This window comes from Ictidomys tridecemlineatus, chromosome 4 (assembly GCF_052094955.1).
Source record: "Ictidomys tridecemlineatus isolate mIctTri1 chromosome 4, mIctTri1.hap1, whole genome shotgun sequence".
In the NCBI taxonomy this organism is placed as follows: Eukaryota; Metazoa; Chordata; class Mammalia; order Rodentia; family Sciuridae; genus Ictidomys; species Ictidomys tridecemlineatus.
In genome coordinates this window covers 128,746,887-128,761,585 of record NC_135480.1, presented here as the reverse complement: position 1 = coordinate 128,761,585, position 14,699 = coordinate 128,746,887, and the positions used below count along the sequence as shown (strand labels likewise).

The following is a 14,699-nucleotide window of genomic DNA, read 5'->3' as shown; positions in this document are numbered from 1 at the left end:
TATGTAACAAAATTGAACATCTTAAGTGTGTAAGTGTATGGTTTAGTAGTAAGTATATTAACATCACTATGTAATCAATCTCCAAAATTGCTAAATCACATGGCAAAGGGAAGAGTAAAGTATTTGCAGTTTACCACATCATGCTAGAATTTTGGCGGGAATAGTAGAGATGAAAATTTACCAGATGATTACTAGGGTTCTTATAATATGATGGTTGGTTTATTAATCCTGTATTGTAGAGTAGCTTGAAAGATTTTCTGCCATTCTGTAGGCTCTCTCTTTATGCTCTTGTTTCCTTTGATATGCAGAAGCTTTTTAATTTGATGGCATCCCATTTATTGATTCTTGGTTTTATTTCTTTTTTCTTTTTTCAGAGAGAGAGAGAGAGAGAGAGAGAGAGAGAGAGAGAGAGAGAGAGAATTTTAATATTTATTTTTTAGTTCTCAGCGGACACAACATCTTTGTTTATATGTGGTGCTGAGGATCGAACCCGGGCCACATGCATGCGCTACCGCTTGAGCCACATCCCGAGCCCCTTGGTTTTATTTCTTGAGCTTTAAGGGTCTTGTTGAGGAAGTCAGTGCCAGGGAAGGTTTATTTTAGCTCGTGGTTTCAGTTTCAGTCCTTGGTTGCATGGTCCTGTGATTTGGGGGCTTATGGGTAGGCAGAATATCATGGCAGAAGCAAGTGCTGGAGGAAAACTGCCAAACTCATGGCAGCCAAGAAGCAGAGAGAGCTCACCAAGCTCCCCCCAAACCCATTCTGCTATGAATCCATCACTGAATTAACCCATTGATGAGGTTCAGAGCCCTTAATATCTAATCACCTCAAAGGCCCAACTTCTGAACGCGGCTGCAGTGGAGATCAAACCTTCATCATACGAGTGTTTGGGGGACATTTCAGATCCAAACCATAACACACATCATGATGAAATTGTTCCTGGTTCTTGGAGACTGTTCTCTTAGCTCTTAGCTAACTCTTGCCATGTCTTGTGGATTTTGGTATACTCTAGCTCTGTCTATTGATTTTCTAACGTGCTGTGTCCCTGGGAGTTGATCTTGCCTTTTTAAGCTTCAGAAAGCCCCCTCCCTGCACCTCTTTCAGACTCCGAGCTTCAACATACACCTTTTTCAGGGATCCCCAGGAGGTTTCTCACACTCTCGGAGTTCCTTTCCTCAGCCCACAACACCACTTCCCTAGGCCTCTCTTAAATGCATAAAATTAAATTTATGTGACTCTTAGAATCTGACTCCTTTGGATGGACATGTCCCTGTGAGACGTTTAATGTTGACATAGCTGTTTGCCCCAGTGTATTTTTGGGGGGGCGGGTGGCAGGAGCTAAAGGGAGGGCAAGACTCTTATACCCGGCTTCTTTGTTTTTCTCTGTCCATTTAAAATTTTCCATTAATGGTGTAAATATGATAATTTTTTGTTGTGTCCCAAAATGCAAGAACTCAACCCAAACTAACCACCAACAAAAATTTTCTGGCTGTGGGAGAGCTGATTTAATAATTATTTCTTTTGTCTTTTTAAAAATATGTACACCTATTCTACAGATCAGACTCCTGTTATATTTCTTGTTAGTTCCTCTGTTCCTGCAGGTCATTGTCTTTCCCCACTATTTCAACTTCAGGGCCTTCTCTAGAGCCATAATTTAATTTCCGATTGTATTGTGCTTGCCGGACTTGAACTTTGGGGAATGGAGACATTGGATTCAGTGCTGGTCCCAGAGGCCCCAGAACTTGTTTTCTTGACTGGTCCCTGATGTCAACCAGCCTTGTGGTCATTTGCTGCCTACTCAGGAGGTAGAGGGAGGCACGCACAGCTGTGGACTCCTGGGCCGAGTAGTGTGCCTGCCATTCTAGCAAATTAATTAGCCAGGCCAAGGCAGAAGCCGTTTTCCCCCTGAGTGGTATCTTACCTCTCAAAACTTATTATCTTCCCAGGTGTACTCAGTGACTCATGACTGATCAGCATCATACAAAACATTATTTTTTTCTGTCTACACTGACACAATGCATGCTTCCTGATTCTAGTTTACACTTCTGTTACATGCACACCTAATATCATTCAGTCCATTGCCAATTCTTATACAGACTAAAAGTGTGGAGGATCATAAGTCACACTTGAATTTACATATTTTCTTAACAACACAGTGTTATTTGGGCTTGCAAAGAATATTAGAGGAAAGTAAAGTATTATTTTTTTAAGATGATAACAATTTTTAAAATTTTATTCTTAATATTATTTTTGATTGAAAAATTATAAATGTCTACATTTATGGAGTAAAAAGTGATGTTTTGATGAATATGCACAATGTGGCACTATTCAGCCACATTTTTTAATTTATTTTTTTTTATTTTTTAATGTGGCCAGTCCTATTTAATTTTATCTTAATTGTTCTTTTTAATTATACAGGAAGTAGAATGAATCCATTTTGACATAATTATAAAAGCATGGAATATATTTTGTTCTAATTCAGGCCCAGTACCTCTCCTTCCCTTTTCCTCTCCCACCCCCATTTCTTTCCCTCTATTGATCTTTCTGCCATTTACTCATATTTTTTTAATTTTTAATTTCTTTTTAATTTTTAGGTGTAGATGGACACAATATCTTTATTTATTTATGTGGTGCTGAGGATAGAACCCAGTGCCCCACCAGGCAAGTGCTCTACCACTAAGCCTCAACCCCAGCCTCCTTGGTATTTTTTTAAATTAATTTCTTATGGATGTACATGATGATGAGATTCACTGTGGTGTATTCATATATGTATATAGGAAAGTTATGTCATATTCGTTCACTGTCTTTCCTTTTCTTATCATCCTTCCCTTTCCTTCATTCCCCTTTAACATATTCCCATTTAACTTTTCTGTTATTTTTTTCTGGTGAAATATTTGAAATTTACTCAGTTATTTTGAAATATAAAAATATTATTATTTAAATAATAGCAACTTAATGCTTTGCTCAAAACACAATAGAGATTTACAAAGCAGCTGAAAGAAACTGATACAATACATCACAAAGATCTCCAGGTAATTAACAAAATGTGAGCCACAGAGTAGGTATGTCAAGCCTTTTTTTTTTTTTTTTTGGCCAACAATTTGGAAAAAGTTTCAAGCTTGTAGGGTTAGATATATTGTAGCCCATTTTTCTCTTTTTGTCTGGACTGATTTTCTCCCTAAGAGTATTGTATTTGTCAACCGTATTCTGCAGATTCACTCTCTGCCCTCTCTTAATTTCTGTGCTGTTAAACAGTTTGCAAGGACTTCCTTTTTAAGTACCTTGTTGTGAAGCTACTTCCATGATTTCTAGGTCTTGTTGCCCATACTCTCATCTTAGGAACTCACTTTCCTTCTTTTCTGTTTGGTTTTTCTCAGCTCCCATTGCTTATTCAACTGAGGCTGGCTGTACCCAGAACAGAAGCACTTAGCAAGTTGATGATTAATTTTGCTAAAGGTAATGAATGAATGCTGTCTTTCTTAAGGCTGCAGTCTTTCTTAGTCTACCCGAGTCTTTCTCTGGTTTATTTACCCCTGCAATGGGAGTCAGTTACTAGCTTGTTTAAACAAAAATATGAGATGCCTTTGATAAAAATTTGTCAAAATTTTGAAGACACTATAAGTTTATAGGAGACAATATATGTTGTAGTTTTGTATTAATTTTTTATTTCTTAAACATTTGACAGTTACTTTTTTTTGTGGTACTAGTTAAGCCCAGGGGCACTTAACTACTGAGCCCCAATCTCCACATTTCTACCTCCTTTTTATTTTCTATTTTGAGACAGCAAATGACATGATTTTATTCTTCCGTATGGCTGAGTAGAACTCCATTGTGTATATATACCATATTCCTTCATCCATTTATTTGGGGATAAAATTTTAACATGCATTTTGACCAGGGCATTCAAACCAAAGCAGGGCTTATTGTCTGGAATAGCATGCTATGCAGCTGAGTGCTGCCTGTCTGATCATCAGGGACAGAATGACAGTGACCAAAACTCAAGTTGCTCTTGGCTTCATAGCAGTGACCAAGTCAGGCTCATATTTTAAAAGTGACCTTGGTGGATTTATGACTGATAGTTTTCCTTTTCTTTCTCCTCCTCCTTTCCCCCTTCCCTTTCTCTTTATGTTGACACAGGGGTACTTTACCATTGAGCTACATCCTTAGAGCTTTTTCTTTTTTATTTTGAGACAAGGTCTCACTAAGTTGCCCAAGGTATTGGAGTGTTTAGCTGCCCAGTTTAGTATTCCTGTTTCTTGGACATCCTAAACTTCTAACAGACAACTTTAAGTGGGAGGCATGTTTACAGCACAAACTGGTGACCCACAAGCCAAATCTGTTATAACTTTTTTTTTTTTACCCAGATGATATTTTCACAGATTTTCAATTTGAGCACATTGAGATGAAATGTGTACTTTCTGGTTTGGCGTAGTTGCCACCACTACCTATTGTCTTACAATATACTAGGTCCTGCTCATTTATATGACCTGCCTGGTTCCTAAATGCTTTTAGCCTGCTACCCCTGTTAAATTGTCCCCTGGCCAAGGGACTTTGCTTCAACAAAGACACACAATTTTTTTTTAAAGCTTTTGTTGTTTATTGTATGTGCATCACTGAATACTGTTATCTATATTTAGTATTTTAGATATTTGAAGCATTTAGAATACTGCTACCAATACAAATTTTATTGTAGTCAGCAGGAAAAGGATTTTTAACTCCCCAGTTTCTTCTTTTATCTTGGAAATAGTTTTTGGTATTATAGTTCACACATTGGTTATTCTTGGCTTTGGGTATAGACATATGCTATCTAAAATGCTAGCCACTACTCAGATGTGACTCTTGAGTATGTAATGTGGCTTGTCTGAGTTGAGATGAGCTGTGAGGATAAAATACACCCAGGGTTTCAAACAGTACAAAAGTGATGCGAGATATCTCATTTTTTTTTTTAGACATCTCGTTTATATTATATTTAAATACTTCTGAGATCGAGTTAAGTAAAATAGATAATTAAGGTTAATTGCAATTGTATTTTTATTGACAGTGCTGGTCTAGAAGTTGACGAAAATGAATAACTAATTTTAATATATTCACATTTATTATGTTCTTGATACCATGTGTTTAGTTCATTTATAATCCTTCTATAAAACCAATAATGAACAATTGCATCAGTTCCTGAAACAGGCCTCTTTCTGGGGTATAGCAAGTTATAGATGAGTGGTCATGCTGACAGGGAAGAAGTTTGCTAGAAAGATTTTACATTCAGGCAACAATTTGAACATAATATTCCAGAAGAGCTTCATGTTGGAGATTAGTTGTTGCTTTGGTATGGCACATGATTTATCACCTCTGCCACACATATTTCTCTATTAGGCAGCTGCTTGGCTTGTTTAATGTTCTTACTAACACACACACACACACACCCACACACACACACAAAACTGTTCTCTTGACAACTAACATGAAAGTTTTAAGTTTTCTTAGGGGAACTCTTAGGAGTTCTCTTGGCATCTAATGTGAAAATTCCTTTGCAGTGGAAAGTGACTTTAATATTCTTTTAAAACTTTAGAGCCTGTTAGAGATCATTCATGGACTATTTCTGTGTATTGGTTGCTTCTGTTAGAATCAGGGCTAATGATACAAAGTTAATGTGCACATCAAAGGAGTGCTTTTTAATCAGTATGATTCCTAAACTGGCATTTTTATGGTTTAGAAATTAAAGAGACAGGAAAGTTATGAAATTGGTATCTATATTTGTCTGTTTTTCATTACTATAATGAAATACATGAGGCAGGCTAATTTCACAAATTAAAGAGGCTTATTTAGCTCACAGTTTTGGAGGTTTAAAGTTCAGGATCAGGTAATCCCATTGATTTGGGCTCTGCTGAGGGCTTAATGGTAACAGCATCATGGTGGGATCATGTGTATGGTGGGAAGCCAAAGAGTGATTAGTGACTCACGGGTTGGGCTTGCCCTTAAAACAACTTGGCTTCAGGAAACCAGCATTCCCTTTGAAGGGCTGGGCCCTCAGTTAATACTTCACACTAGGTCTCACCTTTTAGTTTTTACCACTTCACATTGTCCCAAGGGGACCAGGCCTCTAACATATGAACTGTGGGGGACAAATCACATTTAAGCCACAGCTATATAGGAGAATGCATGAAAGTGTAGGAGGCAGATGAACATTGGGTAGAGACGATGAGTTGGAGGGAGATGAGTGTTGTATGTCACATGTTAATTTTGCCGTCCACCATCTGTGACATTGAGTACACTCTCTGTGTATCGGTTGCTTCTGTTAAAAGCAGGGCTAATGATACTTTTCGTATTACAAAGTTAATGTACACATCAAAGGAGTGCTTTTTAATCTGTGTGATTCCTAAACTAGCATTTTTATAGGGAGTATAAGCTTTTATTTCATAATTATTATCATCAACAAATATTTATTAATTTTTTATTTCAAATAACATTTATTGATCTTTTTTGAAGTATGCTTTTAAAAATATTTATATATGACAGCAGAATGCATTACAAGTCTTATTACACATATAGAGCACAAGTTTTCATATCTCTGGTTGTATACAAAGTATATCATCAACAAATATTTAAATACTGATTATATGCAAGTTACTGCCCCAATGGATAGTGTTCTGATTTGGAACAAACTACACAGAAAACCACGTTGGTCAATGAATTTGGACTTGTATCTCCTGTGACCTTCATCATCACAGAGAAGAAATTTGTGTTACATATGTTTCATTTCACTGTACAGTTAACCCAAAATTCACAGATTTAAAATTTAACACAGATTTAATCTTGATACATTTAACCTTGATCTTTGTTCGCCATGCCCAATAGATAGGTTATTTAACATTTTTTTTTCTGCTGAAGATAAACATTACAATTAAATTATGCTCTGTTTATCGATGGCACTAGAATGTCCAGTTCTCAGGGACTGAGTGTACTTCACTGAAGACATCTAGAGCTGATTACTATACATAAATTCCTCTTTACACTCTTTTTGAGTAAACAAGTTTTAGCTCTTCCAGTACTCGGTGTCACCAGAAGTAAGCTTTCATTATTTCAAAAAATCACATTTCTAAAAAAAATTTAAGGAAAAAGCATCAGGAGGGGAGAAATGAAGCACAGGAGAAAAAATGTCATCGGTGTTGACTGCTGTGGTTTTTGTTTCTTTACCTTTCATTTTAATGGGCAGCTTTTTATTTCAGTCTCATCTGCTACTGAGCCAGAGCATAAATCTTGGTGAGTGGAAAGAAGATGGCTAAAAGAGAGAAGACAGGAAGTAAGCTCCATTAAGAAATAGGAAGGAACAGAAAAGAGAAATCACCACAGATAGGGCCATGCAAAGCCAGAGGGAGGGATTAGTGTGGTAAACTGAGGACTATTCCTCTCCACCAAACTTTGTGCCCACTTCTACATGAGGCCTCAAGCTCAGCCTGTTAAAAAGGATAGACTCTAGGCACTCACGAGTTCATTCCTGCCTTCTCCCACAATAAAAGACTTAAACACTAACCCTATTTTTAACCATTCAAGGTAACATCCCTAGGTGATCTTAATTCCCCTTAACTCTCTCAGAGTGCCTACTGGGAAAGCTCAAGGCTGTCAAAAGAATATGTTTGTTCTAGTGGACACCTGACCATAAGCTCTGATTACCCTTTTCTTAGCACATCTACTAAAAAGGGCTTACAATTGTGAATGCTTCCTCTGTCCTTTGGGATGCCTGCATATCTCCTACTACTCAAGAGCATCTTTCTCAAGGACCTGAAAGGCATTCCTTTACAATGTTATCGTTTTGAAGGTTTTGAAGGACAAAACCTCTGCCTCCCAGTCCCTGTGGGAGGATGGAATCCTAACTTTGATAAATGCAAGCTAACAGACACAGCCAATCTAATCAGTGTTTACAATGAGCAACCCCGTGTAAATTTTCACTTTCCTGGCTACTGAGCCCTTGTATTCCCCTGTCTCTACTCCCTTTAAAATGCCCACTTACCTCTGTACAAATCCAAGTTGAGTTCAGTTTATGCTGGGACCCTCTTTGTTTTTGGTACTGGGGATTGAACTCAGGGGCACTCAACCACTGAGCCACATCCTCCCCAGCCCTATTTTGTATTTTATTTGGAGACAGGGCCTCACTGAGTTGCTAAGTACTTTGCTTTTGTTGAGGCTAGCTATGAACAGTGATCCTCCTGCCTCAGCCACCCAAGTTTCTGGGATTACAGGCATGTGCCACCGCACCAGGCTGGACCCCCTTCTTTAGTGAAGTATTTTACTGATTAAAATCTGTTCTTACCATTTTTGTTAGTGTCTGGCTTTGTTTAACTTGAGCAGAATACAGCCTAAAGTAACTCCCCTCAATGAGTCACAATCATGTATAATTCCTGCCCCTTGAATGTGTGGAATCTATGACTTGCTTCCAACAACAAATATGACAGTGGAACATAGTGAAGGTGATCTATTGCTAGTCCCTCTATTAAGCTACATTATGTAGATTCCATCTTAGCAGACTAGAGAGAGAGAGAGAGAGAGAGAGAAAGGAAAAGAGATTGATGTGTATGTGTGTGTGTGTGGGGGGGTGAGGGCAGGGATCTTTCTGCTGTTTAAAGTTCCTGTGAGGAAAGCAAACAGCCATGTAGTGGACTGTCTATGGAGAGGTCCATGTGACAGGGAACTGTGGGTGGCCTCGAGGAGCAGAAGTTGAACCCCAATAGTTAGGAAGAAGCCAAGGTGCTAGTCATACGGCTGCAAGAAAATGAGTTATTCCAACATCCCAAATGAGCTTGGAAACCAATTATTCTTAAGTTGAGCCTGCAGATGAGAACTCTGAGCAGCAGACCCAGCTAATTCTTCTTGGACAACTAATGATGGAGCTGTGAAATTTTTAAAATGTATGTTGTTTTAAGATGTTAAATTTGTGGTCATTTAATACACAGCAATAGGAAACTCATATAATTACTACATGTATTTCCATGCTATTTTTTAAAATATTTATTTGTTTATTTATTTATTTATATTGGGGAATGAACCCAAGGGAGCTTTACCACTGAGATACATCCCCTAGGTCCATTTTTATTCTTTATTTTGAGACAAGGTCTCGATAAGTTGCTGAATCTGCCTTGGAACTTGGAAATCTCCTGTTTCAGCCTTCCTAGTTGCTAGAATTACAGGTGTGAGTGAGCCATCATGCCTGTTTTTTTTTTTCTTTTAAAGAGTTTTAATTTTCACTTTTTACTGAAAGTTTCTTACATATTCAGCAAAATTGAAAGACATTTACCGTGAACATCTATATATCTCCTATTAACATTTTACTGTACTAGTTTTATCCCATTATCTATCCATTTATCAATTTATCTTATTTCTTGGTTTATTTAACATTGCCACATCCATAGCCTTTACCCTAAGTATTTCAACACAAGTGTCATTGACTAAAGTTCAATATTTCTTAATAGTTTTTTCTCTGGATATAAAGTTTACATACAGTGGTGAGTACATTCCTTGAATTTTGACAAACACAACACCTGTGTAACTGAAGCCATTACCAAATAATTATCCAGCATTATCATCTCCCACCTTAAATTCTTTCCTGCACCTTCTTAGTCTCTATTCACACCCCCAGGGGACCATTTTTCTATTTTTCCCCCATATTAGTTCTCCCTATCCTAGAACTTCATATGAATGGAATCATGTAACATGTACTCTCTTGTGTAAGGCTTCTTTCAGCATATTTTTGAGATTTAGTTGGGAAATTGAACAGTTTCTTAGGAAAATACTATATATTAAAATTTTAAAATATGTTAAATATTTATCTTAAGAATTGCATTAATGTCTAGAGGTTTTGGGAGAAAGCATTTTTATGCTGTCCATAAGCAGATAATTTCTGAGCAGTTTAAATTATTTCATAGCATAGATATAGTTAGAAATCTATTCTAATTGTTTGAGTAAGCTACCAGAATCTCAGTACCAAAGTCTATCATATAACACTCAAAAATGGAAATAAATGGGTTTCATCCATGCATGCCAAAATCCTGAATACAATATTAAGCTGAATCCATATGACTAATAAAAAATAATATATCATAGGTGAATAAGGGTTATCCCAAAATTACAAGGATAGCTGAATATATATTTTTTGGGGGGGCAGGTAATAGGGATTGAACCCAGGGGCATTTTCCTTCCCATGATTGGAGGAGGCTCTTTCGGTCACTTTTGTAGTGACCTGGTCACTTTCATAGTAGCCTAGACACTGCCCTGATCCTCGAAGTAGCAGAATGTGTCTTCAGGTGTTGGTGTGCCTCCCTGCAGCCCCAGAGGTTGAATTACCTTACCTGTCCTTGTAACCCTGCCCCTCTTGACCTTTTTTGGATGGAACTTTCTAAAGAATGAGAGTCCCCCCCAATAAAAGCTCACTTCTGAATGTGCTAGCTCTCTCTTGCCAGCCTCTCATGACTTTCCTCGCTTTCCCATTTGGGGAGCTTGAGGCTGAGAGCAGAGGAGCCGTCCTGAAGCTTGATTTAAAGGTAAAGTGTGTATCTGTGTTTTATTTGGTATCACAGGAAATTCCTACAAGCGACCTTAAGTTTAGCTGACCCCGCTGGTCAGGGGCTGCAACCTACTCCCAGAACAGCTCAGGGGTGACAATGGGAGGTGCTCCTAAAGGGAAGGGTAGAGGTAGGCTGAAAAATAGTGTTCTGTGAAAGGTTTGTATCAAGAATCCTTAGGTTCCCTCCTCACCTCCCTCATCCAAACAAATCCCTCTGTCACACCCGAGAAGATGACTGGAATTTTATTCTCTGGATTTGTTGATCCAGAGAGGTATAGACAAGAAGGCATGATTAGTTGAGGGCAGGCTGCCATATTGAAAACAGAATACTTAACTGGAGAATGATGAAATCCCAGGTCTCTTCTCTTGCTGGGTACTCAGGATGCGGGAAGATAGGCTTAGGCACTGCAGGAAGAAAAGTTGTATAGAAATAGACATTTGTGTTCCCCAGTGGCATGGTTGGGTCATGCCATTCTGTCAGCTTCATCATTCACAAAAGGAAGCCTTTAAATCAGCTTTAAAAATGAGTAACTAAGAATCATCATATATTTAAGAAAATATCTCAATGTGGGATAGTTAATATGAAAGACGAATATTAAGACAGAATAAAAAAGAAACTTGGAAGAAAGAGACAAGGTAGAATGCAATATAAAACTTAACAATGGCTGTGATTAATATCCTCAGAGAGATTTTTAAAAGATACTTCATTAGATAAATAAAGGCAATAAATATATTATAAAAAAGGAAAATTTGAACAAGAAAGGTCATTTAGAAAAATAATTTTCCCAATATTTTTATTGGTGCATTATTGTTGTACATAATACTAGAATTTGTTGTTACATATTCACACACACTAGAAAAAAATGTTAACATGAATTTTAAAAAATTAGTCACAAGGTTAGAAAACTGATGAATCTTCTAAGACGTCTAAGAGGAGGAAGAGGCAGAAAGACCATAGGAGGTTTCTCCCTTTTTTCCATATTTTTTATTGGTGCATCATAATTATACATAATGGTGTGATTAGTTGTTACATATTTGTGGGTACACATGATGTAACAATATAATTTGGCCAATATGGTTTTCCAGTATTTCTTCTTCCCTCCCTCTCTCCCTCCTGCTGGTTGCTTTCCTCTATTCTATTGATCTTTCTTTGATTTTCATGAGATTCTGCCCTCCTCACTCTTCTTTTCTTTTCTCCTCTCTAACTTCCATGTGAGAGAAAACATGCTGTCCTTGACTTTCCAAGTTTGGCTTATTTTATTCAACATAATGTTTTCAAGTTCCATCCATTTTCCTGAAAATGATATGATTTCATTTTTTATTATGGCTGAACTCCATATCAGATTTTCTTCATCTGTTCATCCATTAATGGACACCTGGGCTTGTTCCATAGTTTGGCTATTATGAATTGTTTTGCTATAAATGTGAGTGTGCATATATCTCTACAGTATGCTGCCTTTAATTCTTGAGGATAACTACTGAGGAGTGGTAGAACTGAATCATATGGTGGTTCCATTCCTAGTCTTTTGAGAAACCTCCATACTGATTTCCATAGTGTTTGTATTAATTTACAATCAGTGGGCAGTTTCCCTATGAAGCAAGAAGGAATCAGCATGATTCATTTGAGAGTCACAAACTGAGGGAAGCCTGGGTGAAAACAAGGGATGTGAAGCAAGGGAAGATATCAAAAGAAAGTGATTTATCCCTAGTCTGGTTACCATTTCATGACATTCTAAAGGGACAAAGCAGGTTGATTGTCAGGTATGTCCACTCATAATGCAAGATAGGTTGCAAGGAGTGTCCTGTTTTGGAGAAATCTATGGGAAGAAGAAAGGAGAGGGATATTATCTGCCTAGATTGCACTATCGCTTGCTTCCCATTGCTCCAAGTTCACCCTTGGAAATTTGAGGGGGGCTATTGCTAAAGAGTAATTCTGTATTTTTATTTGTTTATCTCAGAAATCAGAGTGCTTTTCTTCCCCTTTACACTAGCTCACAACAGTAAAGTGGTACTTTACTTTTTTAAAACACATGTCTAGAAATATATATTACGAGGTTAAACACAATTATCTCTGGGAGGTAAGATTGAAAATTGTTTGTAGTTATATTTTTTCTTTTGTGTTTTCTTGCTTTTCTATTTGCTTTGTTTTAATATTGCTTATGCAAAAATTTCTGATTATAAAAATAATACATTCTATTAAAATATATGTGAAACACTGACATAAAATATATTTTTTAAAAGTATAAATAAGAACATTGCAAATGTTAATAAACTACCTTTGAAGCATCATTTTGGTGCATTTGGTATTTTTTTTTTTTGGTTTGGTGAATGGTTTATTAAACAAATACCAGAAAATATGAAGAATAAAAGACCAATAAATTAGAAAACATTTAAACTAAAATTTCTAGGCATCCCAAATAAAGGTTAAATACAAGCCAGAAAACTGAATGAGGTATCTGCAGAATGTACATTAAAAAGATCATATCCATTGTATAGGGATAATTCCTACAAATCAACGAAGTAAAATAAGTTTGATAGAAAAAAATTAAGGCCTATGAGAAAGTAATCACAAAAGATGATAAAAATGAATGGTGATTTTTTTTGGATGATAAGACTTCAGATAATTTTTTAAATTTGTTTTTAGGTATATATGAAAGTAGGGTTATTTTGACATATACATACATGGAGTGCGATTCATTCCAATTTTGATGATGTGGAGTTACACTGGTTGTATATTCATGTATGAGCATAGGAAAGCTATGTCCTATTCATTTCTGTCTTTCTTAGTCCCATCCCCACTCCCTTTTCTTTGTCTAATCCAATGAGCTTCTATACTTCTATACTTCGGCCTTTGGTTTTTTGGGACTGGCTTATTTGAATTAGCATGATATTTACTAGTTCCATCCATTTACCGGCAAATGCTTTAATTTCATTCTTTTTTAAATAGCTGAATAATATTCCATTGTGTATATGTACCACATTTTCTTCATCTGTTCATGGGTTGAAGGGCACCTAGATTGGTTCCATAGCTTAGCTATTGTGAGTTGAGCTTCTATAAACATTGTTGTGACTGTGTCACTATAGTATGCTGATTTTAAATCCTAGGATACATACTGAGGAGTGGGATAAATAGGTCAAATGGGTGTTTCCATTCCAAGTCTTCTATTGCTTTCCAGAGTGATTGCACCAATTTGCAGTCCCACCAGCAATGTGTGCCTTTTCCCCCACATCCTCACCAACATTTATTGTTCCTTGTATTCTTTTTTTTTTTTTTTTTTTGTACTGGTGATTGAACTCAGGGGAGTTTAACCACTGAGCCACATTCCCATCCCTTTTTTGTATTTTTATTTAGAGATAGGGTCTCACTGAGTTGCTTAGGGCCTCGCAAAGATGCTAAGGCTGGCTTTGAACTCATGATACTTCTGCCTTAGCCTCCCAAACTGCTGGGATTCTAGGCATGTACCACCTTCTTGATAATTGCCATTCTGACTGGAATGAGATGAAATCTCAGTATAGTTTTAATTTGAATTTCTCTAACTGCTGGAGATGTTGAACATTTTTTCATATATTTCTTAAATATTTGTATTTCTTCTGTGAAGTGCCTCCTTTGCCCATTTATTGATTGGGTTATTTTTTTTTTTGGTGTTGAGTTTGGTATTTTTTCTTCCAACAATGTTTTTCTTTGTTTATTTGAGTCTATAATTTGATTTTTTTAAAAAAAGCAATAATAGTACCAGTATATTTTATTTTTTAAGTACAATTTTAATAACTTAATGAAATTCTACCATATGAATGTGCCACAATTTATTTATCTCTTATTGGACATTTGGGCTATTTCCAGTTTGGGACTATGAAATAATTTTAAACAATAATGAGCATCTTCATTACACAAATTTTTGTACCTTTTTCAGACTATTTCCTTAGATTCTTGGGAATAGAACTATGATGTAAAAAGGTGAGAATGTTCTTAAGACTCTTTATACATGTTGCCATATTGGTTTCTAGAGAGGTCAAGAACCAAAACCATCTGCCTACTCCCCATGTAGTTTGGACACCAGGCTGAAACTATTCCCACATGTAATGACTGCCTATGTTAGCAGGATGTTGCTATTTCATTATCTTCATTAGCATGATTTTCCCATTCCCA

At 36.7% G+C, this 14,699-nt stretch overlaps 1 long non-coding RNA gene across 3 annotated transcripts in view; it reads left to right on the top strand.

The window, feature by feature from the left end:
• Positions 1-14,699, top strand: part of LOC120889776 (uncharacterized) — an 80,138-nt gene that overhangs the window by 14,054 nt on the left and 51,385 nt on the right. The window contains exon 3 of one of the 3 annotated variants that reach the window (XR_005733884.2): positions 3,378-3,456. The exons of the other annotated variants lie outside the window; for them this stretch is intronic. This is a non-coding gene — a long non-coding RNA (uncharacterized LOC120889776). The remainder of the gene's footprint in view (positions 1-3,377; positions 3,457-14,699) is intronic. 3 annotated transcript variants of the gene reach the window in all.